This window comes from Peromyscus leucopus, chromosome 2 (genome assembly GCF_004664715.2).
Source record: "Peromyscus leucopus breed LL Stock chromosome 2, UCI_PerLeu_2.1, whole genome shotgun sequence".
In the NCBI taxonomy this organism is placed as follows: Eukaryota; Metazoa; Chordata; class Mammalia; order Rodentia; family Cricetidae; genus Peromyscus; species Peromyscus leucopus.
The window spans coordinates 106,799,028-106,821,578 of NC_051064.1; the positions used below are offsets into that span (position 1 = coordinate 106,799,028).

Here is a 22,551-nt window from a genome sequence, read left to right on the forward strand (position 1 = left end):
CTTGATGATTTAAACCCACCTCTCCACCTATCTGTCTCAGCTGACTCTCCAGCCTTTCCTTTTAGCCACACCTATCTACCCTTAGACTTCCATTCTCTCGAACCACTTCTCTGACCACTTGCTGTTCCTCTTTTGGTCTTTTGTCCACATGGATGCTTCTCCATTTTCTCCAGGCATCACAGCATCTTACCTTACTTTTCCACTTAAGCCCATGGTCTTGTGGAGTCTTACTCTGTTTTAGAAATCTTCCTTCCAGGACTTCTACTTAGAAAACTAAAGCTCTTTTTTGGTTCTCCTATTGTGGAGTATGTAAATTGGCGTACGTGGGTCAATCTCTCTATGCTTCAGTTTCCTCATCCATTACAAATATGAAGTGACTATGGTAGATGGTTGTTTTTTTTTTTTTTTTTTTTTTTTTACTGAGAATTAAACACATCAGACTCTCTAAAGAACACTTTCAATAGTGACTGGCACCAGTTGTTTGGGTCATTCACACATGCTCAGCCTTGTGCCCGAAGTATGACAGCCATGCAGGAAGACTGCACCTGGAAGACCTGATTGTCTCCACACACTGGGTTCAAACCAGTGTTTCTTACAACCCTCAAAGCCATAGTCTTGAGCTCAGGGTGCTTATTTAAGTTCTTGTTCTCACCTCCATAACACTTGGCTTCATTGGTAAACATCATTTGGGTGCTACTAGAGCCTTTTGTTTGTTTGTTTGTTTTTTCTTTTGGAGGCTTATTAATGCTAAAGGTTTTTTTTGTTTGTTTTTTTTTTTTTTTTGGCTCAGTTTCTCACTAGAATCATCAGCTCTGTAAACCAGACAAAAGAGGGTTTGTGTGCAGCGACCACTTTATTCTTTCCTGAGGAAGAAACATTCACTGAAATTATGATTCCAGTTGAAGCCCGTTTGTTGGAGAAATAGCTGAGTTTGTCTTGATTAAATGCTGCAGCAGCACCACCACCACCACCACCCATCCCCCCCACCCCTCCACCCCCTGCCGCCACCGCCGCCACTGCTGCTGTCCTTATGGAACATTCCATTGCGTTCTTACATGGTATCTTTGTTCTCAGCTTATGGTCTAGTGAGGAAGCTAAAATGTACTCAAGCTCCTTACAGGAATGCCCGAGTTAATGGCTGTGAGAAAAGCAGAAAGTTATTTTAGGCGTTAATGGCCATGGCTTCCTATAGAAGTGGTAGTTAAGCACTTCCTTGAAGATAGAGGATAAAAGGCAAGGCTCCTCGTTATGTGGGGTAGCTCAGGTTTATGCTGCATAGGCTGTGGGTGGACATGTCCCATGCTGCTGAATCAGATTCCACCAGGTTCATGCTACCGCCTGGATAGATTGAGGTCTTTGGTTCCAGTAGGACATGAAGAGGATATTGTGAGGGCTCCTGAAGGACTTTTACCAAATTTGAGAATGTATTTATTGTTCTAAAAAGGAAAAGAATGACATTTGGCAGCTTTTCAGGGGTGGTTATTGATATTTGAAATCAAGTTGGATTTAAGATAATAGAATCATGGCCTTTAAGATTGGGATTAACTGTGGTAGTCACTAAGCATAATGATTCATGGCTTAACTCCTAGGACAGTGGACCTGCATATAGCATCCCAGATTTCTTCCTTCCTTCCTTCCTTCCTTCCTTCCTTCCTTCCTTCCTTCCTCCCTTCCTTCCTTCCTTCCTTTATAGACTTATTGTAGTTCCTCACTCCTTTCCTTCCAGCACCCCTCCCCACACACACATACTCCATTTCTCTTCAGAATAGGGCAGATCTCCTATGGATATCAACCAGCCATGGCTCATCAAGTTGCAGTAAAAATTGGCCCCTCCTCTCCTATTAAGGCTGGGTAAGGCAACTCAGTAGAAGGAAAGGGTCCCAGAAGCAGGTAACAGAGTCAGAGATAGCCCCTGCTCCCACTGTTAGGAGTCCCACAAGAAGACCAAGCTATACAACTATAATATACATGCCGAGGCTTCTCAGATTCTTACTTGCTTAGTTCTACTGGTAGAGACCACTCTACTTAGCAAGAACATTAAAAATATTCAGGCCAGGAGGTGGTGGTGCACACCTTTAGTCCTAGCCTCAGGAGGCAGAGGCAGAGGCAGGTGGATTTCTGTGAGTTCCAGGCCAGGCTACAAAGCTATGCAGAGAAACCTTGTCTCAACAAACAAAACAACAACAACAAAAAAAGAATATTCAGAAGTGATACAATAGGGGAAAAATGAGCTGAATATCAGCCTAGGCCTGAGATCATATTGATCTTATTTAGTTATGTGATGTTGGACAAGTCTTATCCTCTTGGCTTTCAGATTTCATGTATACAAAATATAGACAATATTACCTACCCCATGCCCTTCTTTTGTGCATATATATGTGTGTATATGCACACACACACACATATATATATACATACACACACACACACACACATATATATATATGTATATATATATATATACATATAATAAAGAAACAGCATAAGAAATGTCTCTGGCTTAGTATAATCACTTAGTGAATGGTAATTTATAGTAGGTAGCCAATAAATGTTAATTTATGTTCTTCTTCCTGGGCTAAATATTTTCTTGCCTTCTGGGGTTGACAAATGTACCATATTATTGATGGGGTAGAAGCTATTAATAAAGCTATAAACACAAAAGCACCATTTTATTCCCTTTCTATTTTCTAAATTTAATGCCTAATGTTATAGCTGTGAAATTATGGGCATTTGTTCCAGTGGCGAATAGGGCCATTGTAGCTGGCCAAAGGAACTTTTCCATAATTTAAAAATAAATAAAATATGAATTGCCACAGCAGTCTGAATCACCATTCATTTTTTGGCCATTGGAATGACCTGAGACATTTTAGCATCTTGTCCTATTAGAGCTGGGAGTCATCTTAGAAATCGTCATACCTGGGCCATTTATTTTATAGATGAAGAAACTGAGGCCCAGAGAGATTACATGAGTAGCTCTAGGTCACACTGCTAGTTTGTGGTGTGGCTGCAACTAAACATTGGTCTCCTAACTCCAAATCCTTTCATTGTGTCACGTTGCCTCTCCAGGGAATAACATCATTGTCATATGACACAATCATGTCCCTGCTGCATGTCCAAGTCATTAGTGATGCAACTGGAATTTTTCTCCTTTATGTACCATCTTTTATCATGCATCTGAACCACATGGGTACCATAGTGCAGCAGGATTTGGGGTTTCTCGGAGAAGAGCAGAAAGTGTCTGAAAGAAGAAGGAGCATTGGCATGGGTTAGAAAACAAGAAGTATGGTTACAGAAGTAGTTAACACCATTTGATTCTTGCCCCCTCCAAAAAAAAAAGTGACTGGTGAGGATTTAAATAGAGCTTGATGTCTAGCAAAAATAATACTAGCATATTTGCAAAGATCCATTGGCTCAGATATTCTGGATCACGTCTGCATCTCCTAATACAACAAGCAGCTGTAGTGGAAGGACAGATGACCCCAGGCCGTCTCAGCCCTTATAGTTCTGAGCACAGTGAGGATGTGCTCAGTAAGGAAGGGCAGGAAGCTACTTCCATATATATGATTCTAGGCCCAGGAAGAGGGTGGGCAGTGGTAATGGCAGTTTGAGATCATGAAACCTTGCTGAATTCAATTATTCTTCACACATTCACCCACCACATGCCAGTTGCAGGATCGATATCAGGGACCACATCCTGCTCTTTCATTTAGCCACTCAACAATCATGTCATATGCTTGCAAGATGTGAGACCTTAGATCCCGCGTTGCTTGGTCATTTGTTAGGCTTTCAGCTGCTCACTCTGTAACTATTTCGGAATCTCTCTGTGCCAGGTGTGCTGCTCCCCCGTGCACATCCACACTTTCAGCCTTTCTGGCTAAGACAGTGGGAAACAGGACTCTCTCCTCTCAAGCCGTGGTGGACCTCCTCCAACCCCATTGCTGTCCTTGAGTTCAGAAGAGCACACTGTCAGTGCTTCTGTCCATTGGAATGAAAATCAGCTTCCCCCGAAGTAGAGATGGTGTTCTAAACCGGAATTTGTGGCTGGTTTAGCTCACAGCACTGCCTGTTTCTTCTGCAAACTGTCTTTGGAATTCATTGACTTTTTCCTCAGGAGACAAGGTGGCAAATCCCGTCAGCATAGGTATTGTGTACTAATCATCTCTATGTCCCCTCCCAAGACCAGCCTTAGTATAGCTTTTACAATTCTTACCATTTTCCTTGTCTTCTTTCCTTCTTTCCCTCCTTCTCCTTCTTCACCTTTCCTTCTCTCCCAGTCCTTTCCCGATCTTCCTATTCCTTCTATCTTCTGTACTTCTCCTCTCTCATTTTTCTTTCCTAAGTGTATCCTCTGCCTTTGTTCCATTGCACTGGGATCTATGGGTTCTGCAGTCCCGGACTTCACAGAACTTAAAACTGAGAGACAGAGGAGGCAGCTGTGGTCCATAAGACAACAAACACAGTACTATCTGGTGAGTGGTGGAAGTGGGCACTGGCTATAAGGCAGCTCAAAGACAGGCCAATAGCTAAGATGGAATGGGGTAGAATGGTATGCTATCAGGTGTTTAACACTGAGAGTTTGCCACCCCCCCCCCAAATGAGACATGTTGAAAAAGAGATGGGTCTATGCAGAGTGCATTGTTGCAGCAAGGGCATTGTCTTAGTTACTTGCCATTTTGCTGTGACAAAATACCCTGACAAAAGCATGTTAAGGGAAGAGGTCTTATTTTGGTTTACAGCCCAATGATTCAGTACATCAAAGGGAAGTCCTGGTATCAGGGGCTTCAGGCAGTTGATCACTTTACATCTACAGTCAGGAAGCATGAATGAAGGATGAATGAATATTGCTATTCATCTAGTTTTCCCCTTTATGTACAGTCTAGGATCCAAGAATTCTTTTAGTGGCATGGGAGGGGGGGTTCTTCCCATGTGAATGAACTTAATCAAAATAATTCCTCTTAGCCATGGCCATAGGCTAATCTAGGTAATCCCTCACAGGGGTATCCAGAGACTAGCTTCCTAGTTGACCTGTCAAGATGACAATCAATACGAACCATCACACAATCCATCTATAGAGATGTGAGCTGGGAGGGGGCAGTTATTAGTGTATGTTATAGCTAAAGTCCCAACACCCAGTTGATATTTATTCCTAAACCCCTGGTCTTGGAAATTTCATTGCAGTTGCACAATTCTTCTTGACCGCCTGTATCTTTGAGATCTCAGTATCCAGGCAAGTGCACATTTGGAGTCCCAGGGTCTATAAACCAGTGATTCTATGTCGAATTCATCAGTAGACATGAACATCCTTGAAAGGCAAGAAAGGTGAACAAGATCACTATCCACTCCTGGGGAGGGAGTAGAGGGCTGGGGGGTATGTGTCTGGGAAGATAGAGTTTGTTACTAGGCAACCAGACCCAAGGCCTAGAAATGCAGAGATCTCTAAGACCTGTGGATATTTGGACAGGTAAGGTACAGAGATGCTGGCAGCTGGAGCATAACTCAGCTACTAAAGGAATGCCAGGAGAAAGAGAATGCAGGGAAGACATAAGCGAGAAAAGGAGGAAAAGAGGGAGGAAGGCAGAGAAAGAAACAGAGAGATAGAGATAGATAGATAGATAGATAGATAGATAGAGAGAGAGAGAGAGAGAGAGAGAGAGAGAGAGAGAGAGCAGACATAGAGACAAAGAGGACCTGGGTGTTGCATTAGGGTACAGAAGCCCAGTAAATGGAGTCAAAAGCATGGCCACTATAATCAGTGTCTATTCATTGAATTGCAGTCATTCTTCTGAGCTTGGTTTTGATATATGGGAATGACTTAATAATGTGTTAGAATATAATGGGCCTTAAAGTGCCAGGCACAGTGGCAAATAGAACTTTGACCATTATTTCATGACCTGGCTGAGACAGGCTAGTAAGAGCACAGGACTACTCCACTCCCTGGGTGCTACTGACCTAAGCAAGTTGACAGGAACTTAACCACAGCACTGGCAAAGCCTGTTTACTGACAGGATGGGGGCTTGGGGCTGGGAACCAGGGTGAGGCTTAATACCAAGATTTGAGTTTTATCTCTGTGCTAGCCTTCCTCTGTGAAATCAGGAGCTATTAGAACCCCTGAACCTGCCCCTGCCTACCAGCTCCACCAATGGGGCTACCACAGCACACAAACCTCCAGCTGGGAGCCCATAGTGAAGGTGGCCACAGCAGAGGAGGCGGCCATAAGCACTCACAGAGCGCCTCAGGCTCCTGACACACACTGGCTTCTTCACATCCCTCTAAAACTTCCAGATTGATCCTGGGTGGTGGGTGGCAGGACTCTGTTTTAGAGATGGCGTTGCAGGGGCCAGTGGAGGCTGGGGGATTTCCCCAGCAAGAGCAAGGTTTGAACTCACGTCTGTCCAGCTGTAGGGCTCCTTCTGCCTTGAAGTTTGCAATGTGAGAAGCAAATGGAGTAGAGGCAGCCAGGGTGTCAGGCCGGCATGGCACAGACTTACCGGAGCATGCACAGACTTGGGGGGGGGGGAGGGCGCAGTGTTCTGAGGACTCCCAGCCACTTCAGCACTGAGGCTCTCATCATTCTCTGGGATCTGGCCCTGTTTTGGCACAGGTGGTAGTGCTACTTGGCAAGAGCAGAGCAATGGGTTTCCAACACGGGTGTTTTAATAGTCTGTGCCTAATTGCACAGCCCTTGTGCTGATGAGACATTTGTCACAGGCTTTCTGCCAAAGTGAGATCCAGGTGTCATTCTGGGTATCTTTGATCAGAAGTGCTCAAAGTGACAGTATGGCTCAGAAAGCCAGTCCGATACAAGGACACACAAGCAGGGGACTGGGAGAGGTGTACTGAGGAGGGCAGTGAAGGGACAGATCTGCCTCCCTTTGTACTGCTGCCAGCACTGATAGTGTGTGTGACCTTGGGCAGGTAACTCAATCTTCCATGGCCTTACTTTCATGATCTGTGAATAAGAAGAAATATTAATACATGGACTGAGGCATGTCTTGAAGGCTCCAACTCTGCTCCAAATTTCCCGGTTCAGAGACTGGGGTGCAGGAGGTCTGGATTAGGGTAGCTCTTTTTATTGCTCATTAAGCATCTGTTATCATCCCATCTTAAGCTTAGTGAAGACAGGAGCTGTGTCTACCTTGTTCATTGCTGTATTGTCTTTTCTGTTCTGGCCTTGTATCTATATGTAGCCGATAGTTTTAGATGATAGAGAACTATTTTATAGTTGGGTCTGACAAAAACGGTCATTGGTTGGTAAATGACAGTAGACACAATTAGTGTGAGCAATTCACAGAGAGGCTATCATTTACTAAATGAGGATGTCAGGCCAAGGGTAAGTAAGGAAGATGAGGTCAGTTTTGAATGTGTCAAGGAGGGTTTTAATAACAGATATAAAAAATGTGCATAGGATGTTCTGTAGAAAGGAGGTCAGCCATGTTGATTTTCTCAGTAGCATCCAAGTGGCCATGGGATGCAGGTCACAAACACACTGACCCAGGATAACTAACACAGGTCACCAACTTAAAACCACAGGTCACTAGCTCTAGCTCAGACTACCTACCTTCCTTCCTTCCTTCCTTCCTTCCTTCCTTCCTTCCTTCCTTCCTTCCTTTTATCTTTCCTTCTTTCTGTCCTTCCTTCCTTCTTCCCTCCCTCCCTGCTCTCTTTCTTTCTTTCTTTCTTTCTTTCTTTCTTTCTTTCTTTCTTTCTTTCTTTCTTTCTTTCTTTCTTTCTTTCTTTTTTTGGAGGGGAGAGGTGTTGAGATAGGGTCTATGTAACTCTAGCTGCCCTGGAACACACTGTATAGACCTGGATATCCTAGAACTCACTATGTAGACCAGGCTGGCCTTGAATTCACAGAGATCTGCCTGCCTCTGCCTTCCAAATATTGGGATTAAAGGCATGTACCACCACACCTGGCACAACCTTTTTCTTATAAATCACATTTTATTAGAATTTAGCCATGTCCAATAATTTATATATTGTCTAAGCTATTTTCATGCTATAAATTCAGAGTAGGGTTTCAAAAGTCATATGATTAGTAAAGACTAAAATATAACCCTTTATTAAAAGAAAAACAAAGCCTATTTGGGCGCCTACTTAAACACTAATGAGCTCTCCTATCTCATTGAGTAAGATGAACCCTAGATCCTCAGCACAAGAGTGAATACCTGGGTACCTAAGTTTCTTCTCATTTCACTCAGCTCCACCATCCCCAGTACCTTGACCCCTCCTCCACCATGCTGTTCGTATCCCTTCTTTGTTGGAAAATGGCAACAGCAAACAGAACTTGTGGTTGATATACTATGCACCCTAATAAATTTATCTGGGGTAATAAATTTATCTGGGGTCAGAGAACAGAACAGCCACTAAATAGAAATAGAAGCCAGAAAATGGTGGCACTCACACCTTTAATCCTAGCCTTCTGGAGGCAGAGATCCATCTGGATCTCTGTGAGTTTAAAGCCATACTGGAAACGGCCGGGCAAGGTGACTCACACCTTTAATCTCAGGAAGTGATGGCAAAAAGCAGAAAGGCATTTAAGGCATGAGGACCAGGAACTAGAGGCAGCTAAGCTTTTGACTGCTTAAACTTTCAGGCTTTTGAGAAGTAGTTCAACTGAGATCCATTTGGATATGAGGACACAGAGGCTTCCAGTCTGAGGAAACAGGATCAGCTGAGGAACTGGCAAAGTGAGGTGGCTGCTGTGGCTTGTTCTGTTTCTCTGATCTTCTATCATTCACCCCAATACCTGGCTCCAGGTTTGTTTTTATTAATAAGACCTTCTAACAATTTGTGCTGCAAGATCTCTGTTGTATCTGGGAATGACTCACACTAATGCAGAGGACAGCCCCATCATTTTCTGGTGTCCTCCTTGTAGAAATGTCACAGTATCCACTGGGTGTCCTTACTCTGAGCTCCAGTCTCAGTCCCATGCCCTTGCACAGGAGACAGCATTAATAGACTGCCGTTGAACCTACAAGGCTCAAGCCTGGCCATGTATTAGAATGACCCCCAAGACTTTTGAAAAGAGAATCTGCATAGGACCTAGCTATCAGACTTTTTAAAAGCATCCATGTGATTCTAATGTTCAGCCAAGAGGACATGGCCGCTGAAACAGGTTAATCATTTTGGGGATACCTAGATGCTGCAAGCACACTCATCTTGACTCGTCCAGTGTCCATGGAGTAAACAGTAGCTAGCAGCTGTGCAGAATGGGTTCCTGCTTAGGACATGATCAAGGGGGGAAGTCTTGGCAGCTGCCTGGACTAGACAAAATATTTATACAGTGAAGGCCAAAATCAATAGCATCAAGAGCATAAATTGTGACCGACTAGGAAAGCCACAGTCAGTGCCAAGAAACAGAACTATGTGTCAGGTCTGGGGGTGCAGATAGAAAGAGGACATAGGAGAATGTTCCAAGTATGAGAGTGTGTGAGCAAAGGGAGAGTGTGGACAAAGGTGAGACATTTGGATACAGGGAACAAAGAGGCTGGATGTGATGCTTGGCTGTTCTGTAGAAGAGATGGTTGCTTTGTAGGGCCCAAGGGCCATGTGGGACCACAGTGGCTAGGACACACGTGTCCCCATCTTGGACCTAAGGGCTCCATTTGGCATTGTTCACACTGGCAGCGTTAAGCCAAATAAATAAATAGGGAGCTGCCTCCAGCTGCCTCTTGTTTGACTCTGGCTTTCTTGCTTGGGACACAAAAGAAGCTTTGTTGATGAGAAAGCATCAAAGACTCGTGAGGGTTGGCTTCGTACAAGCTCGGCCACCAGGAAGGTGTTCAAGGTACTCTCTAGTGACCGCTGTTGCCATGTCCCTATGCCTCCATTCTTTGTTTTGTCCCTTTTCTCTTGGGGGCCAGGCCCAACACTGTCAGACTTCCTGTTACATCCCTCCCTCATTCAGTTGTTCCGTTGGCATCCATCCAGTCATATATTTAGTCACTTAACCACTCAATAGATATTCATAGAGTGTCTACTGAGTGCTTGGCCTGAGGTGGTAGACCTTTAAATCCACTGCCAGCAAACCCAGTGTAAAAATAGATAGATAGAGAGCAAGAGTGAGTGAGTGAGTGAGTGTGTGCGTGCGTGCATGAGAGAGAGAGAGAGAGAGAGAGAGAGAGAGAGAACATAAGCATGGGGCAAGATCTACTTGCAGTGTGGTCTTTCCAGTTCTGAATCTAGGTGGTACGGGTAAGGAAGAATGCAGGCCCAGGAACCACATCTGAACCCGCCATCTCTGTTTGGTCTTAAGCTCTCAAGTCAATGCAGTCAGCCTCTTGAGCTGTAAAATAGCCCAGCCATGACTGCTTAGTCACCTATGGGAATCTCTGGGGGATAAACACCTGCAGCATTTGATGTTTTACTCAATTGCATAACCCCATACAAAGAGAGGTCTCTCGTAAGTATTTTGTTATTCTTTCCCTTGCTCTGTCCACAAAACCCACAGTGACCCTCGGGAATCTGAAATTGAAAGTGAGCTCCCCTTTTACTTCTTCTGACAGGGTAGAAATAATACAAGCCTGGGGTCAGACAGCTTATTTCAGAGTGGGGTTTCCCCAGTTCACTGGGCCTTGGCTCTCAGCACATTCCTTAGCTTCTCTAGGTTTTATTTTCTGTTTTGGAGCAGAAATAACACAGCGCCATCTACTTGAGAGGATGTCATGGGACCAGAGGACTAACGCATCGCTGGTATTTGTTAAGTTTAGAGGCTTGGCACATCATCTCCATGACCACATCGAGTACGATAGCTGGGGTTATTAATTGTGCTATGACCAGTGATGAGGGAGTCCATGCTCACCCCCAGACATCCTTTTTAAAAAGGAGTCAGGACAAGCGGAAAGGAGAAGAACCATACTCTGTGGGTCAGTTCCTGCCGTGTGAGGCTATCCGCTGTGAATGACGAGGCTAGGATGCCGCCGGATGAGGGGCGAAGGAGTCGTGTGCACAGAGGACTCTTCTGCCATGAGCCCCTTCAAGCACGCCACTGATGAGTATTAATGTCACTCAAGTGAAGCAGGTGACAATGGGACAGAAGCAGGGTAGTGCTGGCGTGAAGACAACCACCCAGATGTTGTAGGAAGGAGTCTCTGCCAGGCCATGCCTGGCACTACTGTCTGCCAGACTCTTTGCTGGGCATGATCTCTAGTCAGTTAATGAGTCAATACCTGTGAGTAGGGTAGTTACTGTGAAAGGAAGAATCCCAAGGGAGCCTTCAGTACATGTGGCTCAGGATGGCATGGACCTGTGCCACCTGTCTGGCCTCCTCCCATGGATTGGGTTCTTTGCTAACTCGATACTTGGGGTCCCCACTGCTTTTCTAAGGTGAAATGAGTAATGGCCACTCTGCCACATGAGTTCATTTGGGAGTTTTCCTGCTCATTTATTATTTGGCCCTCGCAGCAGGCTATTGTTACCTCCATGTTTGAGGAAAACAAATAGAATCTCTATTACACAGGGTAATTTAACAAAGGCTACTGTAACAAATAATCTTGAAGTCCCAGTGGCCTTACATAGCACAGTTTATTTTTCATATCACAGTATGAAGTGGTCCGGAGGTCTCTCCCCTTAGGGGTAACTCAGAGGAATTCTGTTGGCCCCCTGCCTCCTAGGGAAGTTGACAAATGAAGCCTTTTCATTTCCTAAGGAAGAGAGCAGTGAAGCATCAGCTTTAGCCCTCATCCAGGTCAGGCTGGCATTGGATAACTGTAGTCATTCCAGGTCTGGTCTCTGAACTCTCTGCAGTCTCCCCAAATCCCCCTCCTTGCTTGTTAGTAGATACCTTTATTCAGACTTCTTTAGCAGACTGCTATAGACAGGATAAAGTTCACAACATTCATTTCCTATGGTTACAAGATCTAGGTAGCTCAAGGTTCCTCATATGGAAGACAGTACAGAGCCAAAGCAAGTTCTCATGTCTCTTCTTACAAGGGCATAAATCTCATTCATGAAAACCACACCCTCATGGCCTAATCTCCTTCCAAAGCGTCCTTCTCATAGCACCAAATTGGGTGTTGGGCATCAGCACATGAGTTTGGAAGAGAAGTAAAATCATCTAGCCCGTATGGAATCTCAGATGCATGAACCTAGAAGGGATTTCTGAAGAAGCTAAGGGGTGATGGAGATGTGGGAGGTATGCAGCCTAGGTTCCCAAATCCCTTCATGGAGTAAAGAGCCTCCTTACCCTATTCAGATTCTGATGGAGAAGGAAAGCCTGGCTGGATTAAAGATCTGAGATTTGGAGGTTAGTTTGTCTCAGCTGCTGTAGTCAGTTGCCCTGGTTACATCTGAATGGGTCCAAAGATCTGTATTGTTCTTGTCCATGCTCTGGACCTTTGATATCAGACCAAGCTGCAAGGTCATTGCCTCTCTTCAGACCAGACTGCAAGCTCCCTGGAAACAGACACTATCTGAGTGGTATCTATGCAGCCCATGATCTCTGTAAAACCTTTTTAGATAAGTAAGCAATCAGTTGATTAGCTAAAATATGTATACTTACTTGATAAGCATTCATTTTTATAAAAATATTTTTTAAAACTAAAAATGGAGCTTTCAGTACCTTCTGACAATTAAATAAGGAGATAATCATTTTTTAAAATTTCGTACTGAGATTGCAAGTAGGTTTTTTTTTTATTTTCATATGTTAGTATTAATTGCTTGCAATCGGTTGCTCGGAAAGCTGTGTTAAGAAATAATTGGAATGTCCTGTTCTCAGGAGTGTGGACTGTGGAGGGAGTAGTTGATAGATTAGTGATGTCTGCAATAGACATGGAAGGGGGGAGTAGCATATGTGTTGTGTTTCTGTGAACCCTGCAGGGCTAGTAGAAGTTGGAGCATCAGTAAATGTTAGTTGAGTCAAGTGGAGTTTAAACATAGCCATTGTGCCTCTCTCAATTTTTAAGCAAATAATTGAAGTGAATATAAAGAAACTGAAATGGGACACAGGGAAATTAACATGGAAATCATACTGCAGGCACTTGACAAACTAATTAAACTGGGAAATGCAGCTAGATTTTTTTTGGTGCATAAACATTCTTCTTCTTTTGCAACAAGGGGGTAAAGAGACAAGTGTTCAAATTACACTTTTATGTGTGTGCTCTTCCAAGCATGTGAGGCACTCTGAAGAAGGTTCTCTTGTGCTTGGAGCAGCAGAGTCTAATTGCTCTGAGAATTCTTGGAATTTTGTCAGATATGTGTACTTTTCCCTGAATGAAGGCAAAGCAGAATTTTCTTTCTGTAATAAAAGAATGCAGCTGCTTTCCCATCAAGTGCGTGGCCTGGAGTCTCAGTGTTTTCATCTCTAAGGTGGAACAAATCCTACCAATCTTAGGGCTGCTATGAGGATTGGAGGAGAGAATGGTCATGATAGGGTTTGTGTATAACTGTTCATATGCTCTTGGAAACAGTCATTAGCAGAGTGAGTGTTGGGGATACGTGCGTGACTGCCTTGGCTAGAATTCTAGGCCTGCCCCTCTCTAAAGCTGACCAAATTCATTTCTTTTCTGTCTGTCCCCTTCCCTGAAAAAAATGAAGAAAATAGCTGCTGGTGGTGGTGCATGCTTTTAATCCTAACACTCCCAAGGCAGAGGCAAGCGGATCTCTGCGAGTTCAAGGCCAGCCTGGGCTACAGAACGAGTTCTCATATAGCCAGAACTGTTACATAGAGAAACTCTGTCTCAAAAAAGGGTGAAGGGGAGGGGGAGAAAATAATAACATCAACCTTGTAGAGTTGTGCTAGAAGCTAAGACCTGCAAAACACAAGTCAATCCAAAGTTGGCACGGTTACTGTGATAAGTATTATCACATAAAAGGCAGTTACTTCAGTCGATGTTGCGTTTCTTGGAAATATCCTGAACTATGAGGGGAATTACAGTGGGACCAGGGGCAAATCGAACATGTTCATTTCTGTCAGGGCTTTAATGTCACAGTAGTGGTAAATGGAGATGTGTGCAGAAATTACCACATTAAAAGAATTTAGGAGATTTTAAAAAGTCCTTTCTTATAATACCCGATGATGAAGTAGACTGGCAAGACACTGAAACTGGATACAAGGCAATTAAAATGTCTGCATGTATACTGTATCATCTTATCTTCCTCACAACCCAATACCCTATAAATATCATGTATCCTACCGACATCGTGGATTTTACAAAATACCATCCATCGTATAAGCAAAAGGAATCCCTGTGATACGTGCTCTCAGTAAACCGTCCCTGTCCACTGTGCTTGCCTCAGCTTTCTGCTAACTTTGCCTATCTGCAGCTAAAGTGAAGCACGAGCACCTGCCGGTTTGCAGCGGACACTTCTGGAGGGTTCCATTGCTTGAAGATTGAGCAATGCCAAGTTAAGTGGCTAGTGCGAAGCGATTGTAACAGAGTGGAGCAAAAATTTAAATCGTCTGCCTTCTCATCTCCAAGGAGCTGATCTGAATTTAGCTGACCAAAGTCTCCCAATCTCAGTGTCCATGTCTACAAAGAGGAAAAAGGAACCTACCTGTATGAGGTAGAAAATAGAATTTTTATATGCCTTTCTGAGCATAATTTTTTGGAATATATACAAATAAACACATATGGTTCTTTAGTCATTCACACTAATTGCTTAGCTATGTAATTGGTACACAAGGCTTAACACGATCAGCCCATGTGGTAATGAGTCTTCCAGAACAAAGTAAATCAGTCACCTAGCATGGATATTAGGAAATACAGTGGTCAGAGTTGTGTAGCAATGAGCAGAAGAATTGGGGGTGGATTTGAACTCAGATTTTTGGACCTCACATACTGGGACTTGGATATATTCAGTAAGGGCATGTGTTTTAGCAATGCTGGTATCTCAGACTGGCAAAAAAAAAAAAAACCCAAACATTTCACTATATTCTGCAGGTAAAAGATACAGTTAATTTTCTTTGACTTTTTAAAAACAATAGACAAACTATGTGGTAAGTTCTACAGTTCGATCTCGCATCCTTCTTCAGCCCCCTTCACTGTCTACCTTCTTCACAGCCCAAGCTCCTGTACTTCAACCTCTGCTTTTTGACTCCATAGCCTTGTCTCTACTACGAATGTCTTGCAGAGATTGATCACCATGTGCTCTGCCCCTCCAGACTTGAGCCAACTGGTTTCTCCTCTAGAGAATCTTCTTCACCTCCTCCCACTTGGCCCTCTTGGCACCCTATACCGAGCCTTCATTATTTAGTCACATTTTACTTACTCCTTGTCCTGCAAGAATTTACATGATTGACACAACCTAAGCACTTGCAATTTTGGAGATGATGTATCTGAGTGTAGTAGTTCCGAAATCCCAGCTCTCCTTCCTCCTAGCTGTGTGGTCTTGTGCAAGTCACTGAAATAAGTGTCACGGTTCTTATCTACAAATGGAGATGACCTGCCCCTTGATGTAGAAGGGTTAGTGAGATCTCACTGCATGGTGTCTGACTGATAGTGCTCCATACTGGAGGGGCCTCTTTTTTCTCTGTTTTCCTCTCCTGAAAATTGAAGCTTTCGTATGGCCCATGCCTCCATCTCATGCACTATACCCGACACAGAAGAGGTGATTAGGTGATGGTATTTGTTCACTTCTGAATTAATAACGGATGCATGAAAGATTGCAGTATGGCCTACAGACATCCCCTTTTCCTACTTTGTGTCTGTGGTAAGCAGTGACCATATTCTGGATCCTTCCTTAGCAGAGGACATGTGTGTGTGTGTGTGTGTGTGTGTGTGTGTGTGTGTGTGTGTGTGTGTATGTGTGTGTGTGTGTGTGTGTGTGTGTGTGTGTATGTGTATAGGGTGCACATGCATGTGTGTGTATGAGCTGATGGTCACCTTCAGGCATTGTTGCTCAGGTATTGTCTACCTTTTCTTTTGAGATAGTCTCTCACTGAGAGCTGAGTAGGTTTGCTGAGAGACTAGGCTGGTTGACTAGTGAGCCCCAGGGACCTGCCTGTCTCTGCCTCCTTAGTGCTGCTGGGTTTAAACGCAAGCACTGCTGCACTCAGCTTTTTACACGGATACTGGGGATTGAACTCGGGTCCTCATGCTTGTGGCAGGAACTTTCCTGACTGAGCCATGCTCCTCAACTCCAGAGGACATTACCAATCAACTCTGCTTCAAGTACATCCTTCAGCTGCCTCTGTTCATTTGCATGGCTCTCCATGTTCAGTATGGTGCGCTATGCTAGCAATAGGTGATCTGCGGTAAGGATGACACCATACAGGACCCGGTGACCTTCACCTCTGAGTTCAACCCACATCATCCACCCGTGGGCAGCAACACCAAAGAGACAGCCAGTGTGCTGTACCCCAGCGAGTTCTGTTGCTCATATATCAAATTTGCTCTACATCTGTGGTTGTTAAAGTGAGAGAAAAAGATTAATAAAGTACATGTTTAAGCTTGAAAGAATAATTAACAGGACGGTATGTTTTAGTTGTGAAGCCGTCTTCACATTTAGCATAAAGCAGAGCCTTCCTTCTAATCCTTCTGAGGATGAAGGATTGGCTGGAATGAAATTGCTTTTTTTTTCTTGTGCATCTTGAAAGCTTTTAAAAAATGTTATCATTTTTAAAAAAATATTATTTTTCAAATTTCAAATAAGCTTTTAATCAGCCTCGTTGTGGGATCTGCCTTGTTTTGGGATTTGCCTGTCATTTGACTAGCTGTTGCCTGTGCTCTGATAAAAGGGTGCTTGGATCTTGGGCCGCCCTGGCCTTAAAATCACACATCTTCACAGAGTGAGTACTGTCACTCAGTCACTGCCAGGGCTGCTGTGGCGGCTGCTAACAGCCCACCTCGTGGAGACACAGACTGAGTGATTGGTGTACATAATAAACTAACATCTGTAAAGTGCATCTCTGCATGGGTGTCAGGGAAGCTGGAGACAAAGCCGAATGGCATCATTAGGGCCAGATTTAAGACTCCAATTTGTGTTGCATTTGCATAACAATGCACAGGAGCAACTATTCACTGTTCCCTTTCAGGATTCAGTGTTTCACCTTCCCCAGGCATTCCCCAGGGAGAGAAGGCAGGGGATGCCTGCAGAAGGGGATCAGCTAGTCAGAATGTCCTTCTCCAAACACAGGCTTTCCTGCCTAGGTAAGGAGGCCCCTGTCACTTGAATCCTGGGAGCCGCTTTAGACTAACCTCTGGTCTTCCTCAGGCCTCCCAGTTAACACATGGTAATGAGCATGGCAAGATCAAGGAAAGCTGTGTAGCTGGGCAGGGTGCATATTGCTTGGAATTGATCCCAGCTACTCTTCAGGCTGGGCAGGGGGATGGCAAGATGAAAGCCTACTTGGGTGACATAGTACTGAGTTTAAGGTTAGCCTGGGAAAGTTAGTGAGATTCTGTCCAATTACAAAAACATAAAATAAAATAAAGAACGGGCCAGGGCTGGGAGTGGGGCATAGTGGCAGGGTATTTACCCAGTCTTAGGCCCTGTATCTGCTCTCCTATGCCAAAACAAGAAAAAAGAAGGAAGGAAAGAAAGAAAGAAAGAAAGAAAGAAAGAAAGAAAGAAAGAAAGAAAGAAAGAAAGAAAGAAAGAAAGGCAGGCTTTGGGTGTCAAGAGCCAGAACCCACAGATGGCCTAGGTTCCCTTTATCGCCCCAGGCTCGGAGCTCCCTAGTTCACCTTGTGAGCTCTCGTCTCCTTACCTCAGCTGTCAGTGAGAGGCCGTGTGGCAGAAGGTGCCAACTGTCTTCCAAGGCTGAAGATCCTGTTCCCATCTCTTTCCTTGTCAGTACACTGAGGAAGCTCAACAGTGTCCACATAGCGCTGTTGACTGACACTTCTGGGGCCCAGGCACTGGTGCTGAGGATGAAGCCTGGAGTGCCTGGAACGGAAGTTATCTATTCTGTCCTCAGCCCTGGCCAAGTACTCCAGGCTTAGACTCTGGGTATCACTAGGTATGTCTGTTCCACCCTCAGGCTTTTTTTGGCTTAAGTCCTGCCAAGGCTAATTCACCCTTAGCTGCTTAAAAGGGCAAAGGTACAAGGGACCAAGATTTTTGGGGGAAAATGGCTTATAGTAATGATTAATTACAGAGCTGCGAAATTTTGCTTTAAAAAAAAAAAAAACCAATGATTTCTAAATTCGACATTGGCCAATGTGTTATGCAAAACACAGAGAAATCAATTAAAAACAAAATAGGCATGCATTTGAGGATGCTCATGCTCAGGCAAGTCAATTAAATAAACAAACTCAGTTTCCACACCAGGAAAACAGGGTCAGTTCCTTGTATCTAGGGCTTATGATTGGCCGAGAAGGTTGCAATATACATCTTGTGATTGTTGGAAGCATAACCATGTTCATAAAAATATTAGTGTCTGAGAAGATGCCTCCATGGTTAAAATGCTTGCCATACACTCAAGAGATTCTGTATTTTTTTTTTTTTAAATCCCTGGCACCTACATAAAAAGCTGAGCATGGCAGCATGTAACTGTCACCAAAGCCCTGAAGAACAGAGACAGGTAGAGCCTAAGTGCTCACTGTACAATCAGCTTAGTGAGATCCAGTTCAGTGAGGACCCCCTCTCAAAGAAAGGGGGGGTAGGGAGTGCCAGAGGTAGACATCCCCACATCAACCTCCGGCCTCCACAGGCAGCATCAGCCTCTGGCCTCCACATGCAGCATCGGCCTCTGGCCTCCACATGCATCCGCTCAGGCTATTCCTGGCCTGTTAAGCAGAGGGAACAGCTTCTGAACTCTGCTTTTAACTAGCTGTGTGACCTTGATGATATCTACAGTTGGAAAATGTCTGAGTGTTTATGTACCATAGGCCTAAGCTACATTTACCAATGCACATTACTACTGACCTGGGGCAGGGGCTGTGAGAAATGAATTTTTAGGTGTGGGGAAAGTTTTCATAAGAGTGAAACTGAAGGTCCTTTTCTCAGGCGTGAGTGCAGAGAGAGAACGGAGTTGTGGAAGGAGTGACTGGGGATACGTTTCCCTTGTATTGGGCCTCACCTCTCCTCTTTCAGCTGGAGGAGGCTGAGGAAACAGAGAGCCCAAAACCGAGATGGTTTCCGTCTAGGCTTTGAACAGGGCAAGGTAAAACTGGGAAGCAGCCTTAAGATGCTGCGCCAGCTTCTTCTGTCTGTTTATAAACTTTAAGGCCAACAGGTGCTTAGAGCGGCCATCTGACAGTGATGGCCAGTGACATTTCCCAGGTGGCCATGCTATGCAGAGAGCATCCACAGATGCCAGTCAAAAAGCAATGACCCGGTGGACTTTCAATCTCACCCGAAGACGTTGACAGGGCGCCAGGGTGCGGGAGAGGCGGCCTGCATGCTGAGGCTGGCACACAAAGACTGCTGTTTCCAGGTCTGTGCAGGTAGAGTCTAGATAGGAAAAGGGTGGCTGACACCTGGGGTAATGTTAATGTCCTCATTTGAATTCGATTTTAGAGGCAAGTCGCATGAATGAAACCCTCAAGTCTTTCCTTAATGTAAAATTGACTGATAAAATGAAGTTTCTTTCTTATACAATGTAAGTCTTAAATAACGTAGTTGGATTTCCATAAAACCAAGGGCCATCTATTAAAAAAAAAAGCATGTCAGGAGAGAGAAGCCATCAGAATCAGGCTGCTGCTTTGAAGTTTCTTTTGTCAGTGAAGCAGAGAGGAGCACAATGTCCCTACTTGCCTGATGAAAAAAAGACATATTCTGAGTCCTTACTATGCTATGGCCACTGGGCCAGCTACTGTTAAGTCCTTACAATTACCTGATCATAAAAGGACAGGGCACTTGAGGCTCTAAAAACTGAAGTAATTATGCTATGAAGATATAGTTAATAAAAGGAACCCAACTTTGGTTTCCTGTGTTAATAATATAGTTCTAAGTCATATGTTGTATGTTAAATGTTACAAACAGGTCCCCACATATTAATGAATCCTACCACAGTAAACCTCTATGACTGCCAGAGCAGTCCCCATAGCACATAGAAGGGAAGGGAGACTTTAAAAAACATAATTCACAGTGGTGGTGGAGCTCACCTTTAATCCTGTAGTCAGGGCCAAGTTGGGTGGATCTCGGTGAGTTTGAGGCCAGGCTAGTCTGCAAAGTGAGTTCCACGACAGCCAGGGCATAGTAAAACCCTCACAAACAAAAACAAAAACAAGAACAATAAAACATAGTCCAGGTCTGGAGATATGACTCAGCAGTTAAGAGCATGTACTGTTCTTGCAGAGGACTGGAGTTCAGTTCCCAGGATCCAGGTTGGGCAGCTTATAGCTGTCTATAACTCCAGCTCCAGGGCATATGATGGACTCCTTTGACCTCTGTGGATATCCACACTCAAGCATTAATATCTGCATACAGACACACCCATATACACATAGTTAAAAATAAACTCACCCAAATTTAGAAGACTAATAAGAGGTTGAGCTAGGAGTCAAAGCAGGTCTGTTTGGGTTTGAATTTCTTCCTGTTCTTTTCTTACATTTTTGATTATTTGTGAAATACTCTCTAGTCTTAGTGCATACATATTGGTTTAACTGGGAAGGAGTGGGTCCCCTATGTAGCTGCTGATGACTCACATCCCAGCTGTGATCTCTTTGCTCTGGGTAACTAAGGAGAAGCTACTGTCCCTGCTTTGTAGATTGTGATTAGAGGTACAATAGCATTGTAGACAGGGCTACAGCCTATAGATTCTTCCTGTATTCCAGTAGACCAGGGAGGAAAAGGCTGTGCAGTTAAGGCTGATGGATATGTAGAAAGTAGCATGGCATGTGAAGAGTCATGGGTCTTCTCTATTAAAAAAAAATAGAAAATTCACTATTGACTACAGGTAGAAGATAAGTATCTGCAAGTTTGGAAGGAGAAAGCAACATCTCTGATAGAATGTGGGACCATGGAGTCACAGCTAAGGAGGGGGTCAGTAACTTTAACAAAGAGCAAGATAGCTCAGAAACTGGGAACTTAGCATTTTAGCACAGGGACCAAGATCAGTGTGCTAGCTTCCTCTAACAACCATGAGCCGAAGCTCCAGGCAACAAAAGTTGTTGTTTTCCTTATAGTTCTAAAGATCAGTGAGTGTTGCTGGACAGAAGTCTAATTTGGGCAGAGTCACACTCTTGCTTGCATGTATGGAAGAGAGTCTCATCCTTCCCACTGTTGCTCCCAGCTGCCAACATTCTTGGACTTCTGGTTACGTTGTCCTAATCTCTACCTCTTCCTCCTATTGCCTCCTGTCTATGTCAAATGCGTTTGTAGCCTTTCTATAATGGCATCCTAACTGTATTTAGGCTACATTATTAGGTAATCCCATATATTTCTCCCTCTCAGAGTCTTTAAAAGGTGATTGTATCTACAAAGATCCATTTTCCTCCTAAGACAACACTCATAGGTTCTAGATATCGGAGACAGGGGTCCTTGTTCTGCAGGTTACAGTCAGATCTGGGATCAGGATCTGTATTCTTAGGTAGCAAAGGGATCCCTTCTTTGCTTTTTAATTTTTTCCATTTAAGTATTATCCAGCCCCTCAAAGTGTCACTGCTCCCTCTCTAAAAACATTGTCCTCACCCCTGCTGAGGGTCCATGAGAGGATGGACAAGAAAAAGAGCTTCTTTAACACTAGGAGTTATACAGACTTAGTCCGGCGGACTTCCTGAGTCAAAGCAGCAGGGAAGGGGAAGGCAAAGGCTGGAAACCAAGTGCTAGGACTGAAAAGGGAAGAAACAATGGCAATCAAAGGAAGGGGCTGAAGGTGGCGGGGGAGGGGCATAAAAGGAAAGGAAAAGGAAAGCTTTAGAAAAAAGTATGAAATTGGAGAGAGGGTAGGGAAGGGGAACAAAGGAAAGACAGAGGAGGAGGGAAAATGGGAACAGAAAGGATGGAGTGAAAGATTGGCAGGAGACAGAATCAGGAAGAAAATAAGGCAGGGTGGAGGGGATGCAAAAGGAGAGAGCTGGGGGATGAAAGAATGAGGTATGGGCTGTGCAGGCTGAGGAGGAGAGAGAAAGGCAGCCAGCTTGAGCCCCTGCTGGGGGAGGAAATCACACAGGCTTTTGGTAAGGTGACAAACGGCTATATGTTAATATGCTGAAATAAATACAGTGGCTGCAACTTACAAATCACATTCATCGGCTGTTACAGTCTGGTAATTGTCCATACACGCATTTTTTTTTTTCTGGTTCCAGACCCTGGCTTATCAGAGGACAACATGCTTTTGAAATGCCACATTATTTTGTAAGTACATTTCACGTCCAAAAGTCCCACTAAGTGTGAAATACTGAAGACTTATTGCTTGTGCTTCCGTTCTTTGTTGCTCCCGGGCTCCAGCGCAAGGATGTTAAAATGGCCATTTCCATCATCAGTCTCCTGGCTCTGCGCTCATCCTCTCCAAACCAGTCATTTATCTCCCTCCCCCTCTTCTCTCTTTCCCCTCCCATTTCTTCACCATTTTGTTCACTTAAGTGGGTTTCTTCCTCCTGTCTCCTCCTTCCTTCCTTCCTCAGTGTTTTTCTTCCCTCCTCTTGTGTCTTTTGTTTGTCTCTCTCTTCCTCTCCTCCAACCTTAAGTGTCTTTTCATAAGGGCATCATAAGACTGTAAAC

General features: G+C 44.2%; 1 protein-coding gene across 7 annotated transcripts in view; it reads left to right on the forward strand.

Annotated features, from left to right (window-relative positions):
• Dab1 (DAB adaptor protein 1) overlaps positions 1 to 22,551 on the forward strand; it is a 1,142,636-nt gene that overhangs the window by 214,067 nt on the left and 906,018 nt on the right. Inside the window, exon 2 of one of the 7 annotated variants that reach the window (XM_037203409.1) lies at positions 22,137 to 22,185. The exons of the other annotated variants lie outside the window; for them this stretch is intronic. The gene's annotated coding sequence lies outside the window, so the exon portion shown is untranslated. The remainder of the gene's footprint in view (positions 1 to 22,136; positions 22,186 to 22,551) is intronic. 7 annotated transcript variants of the gene reach the window in all.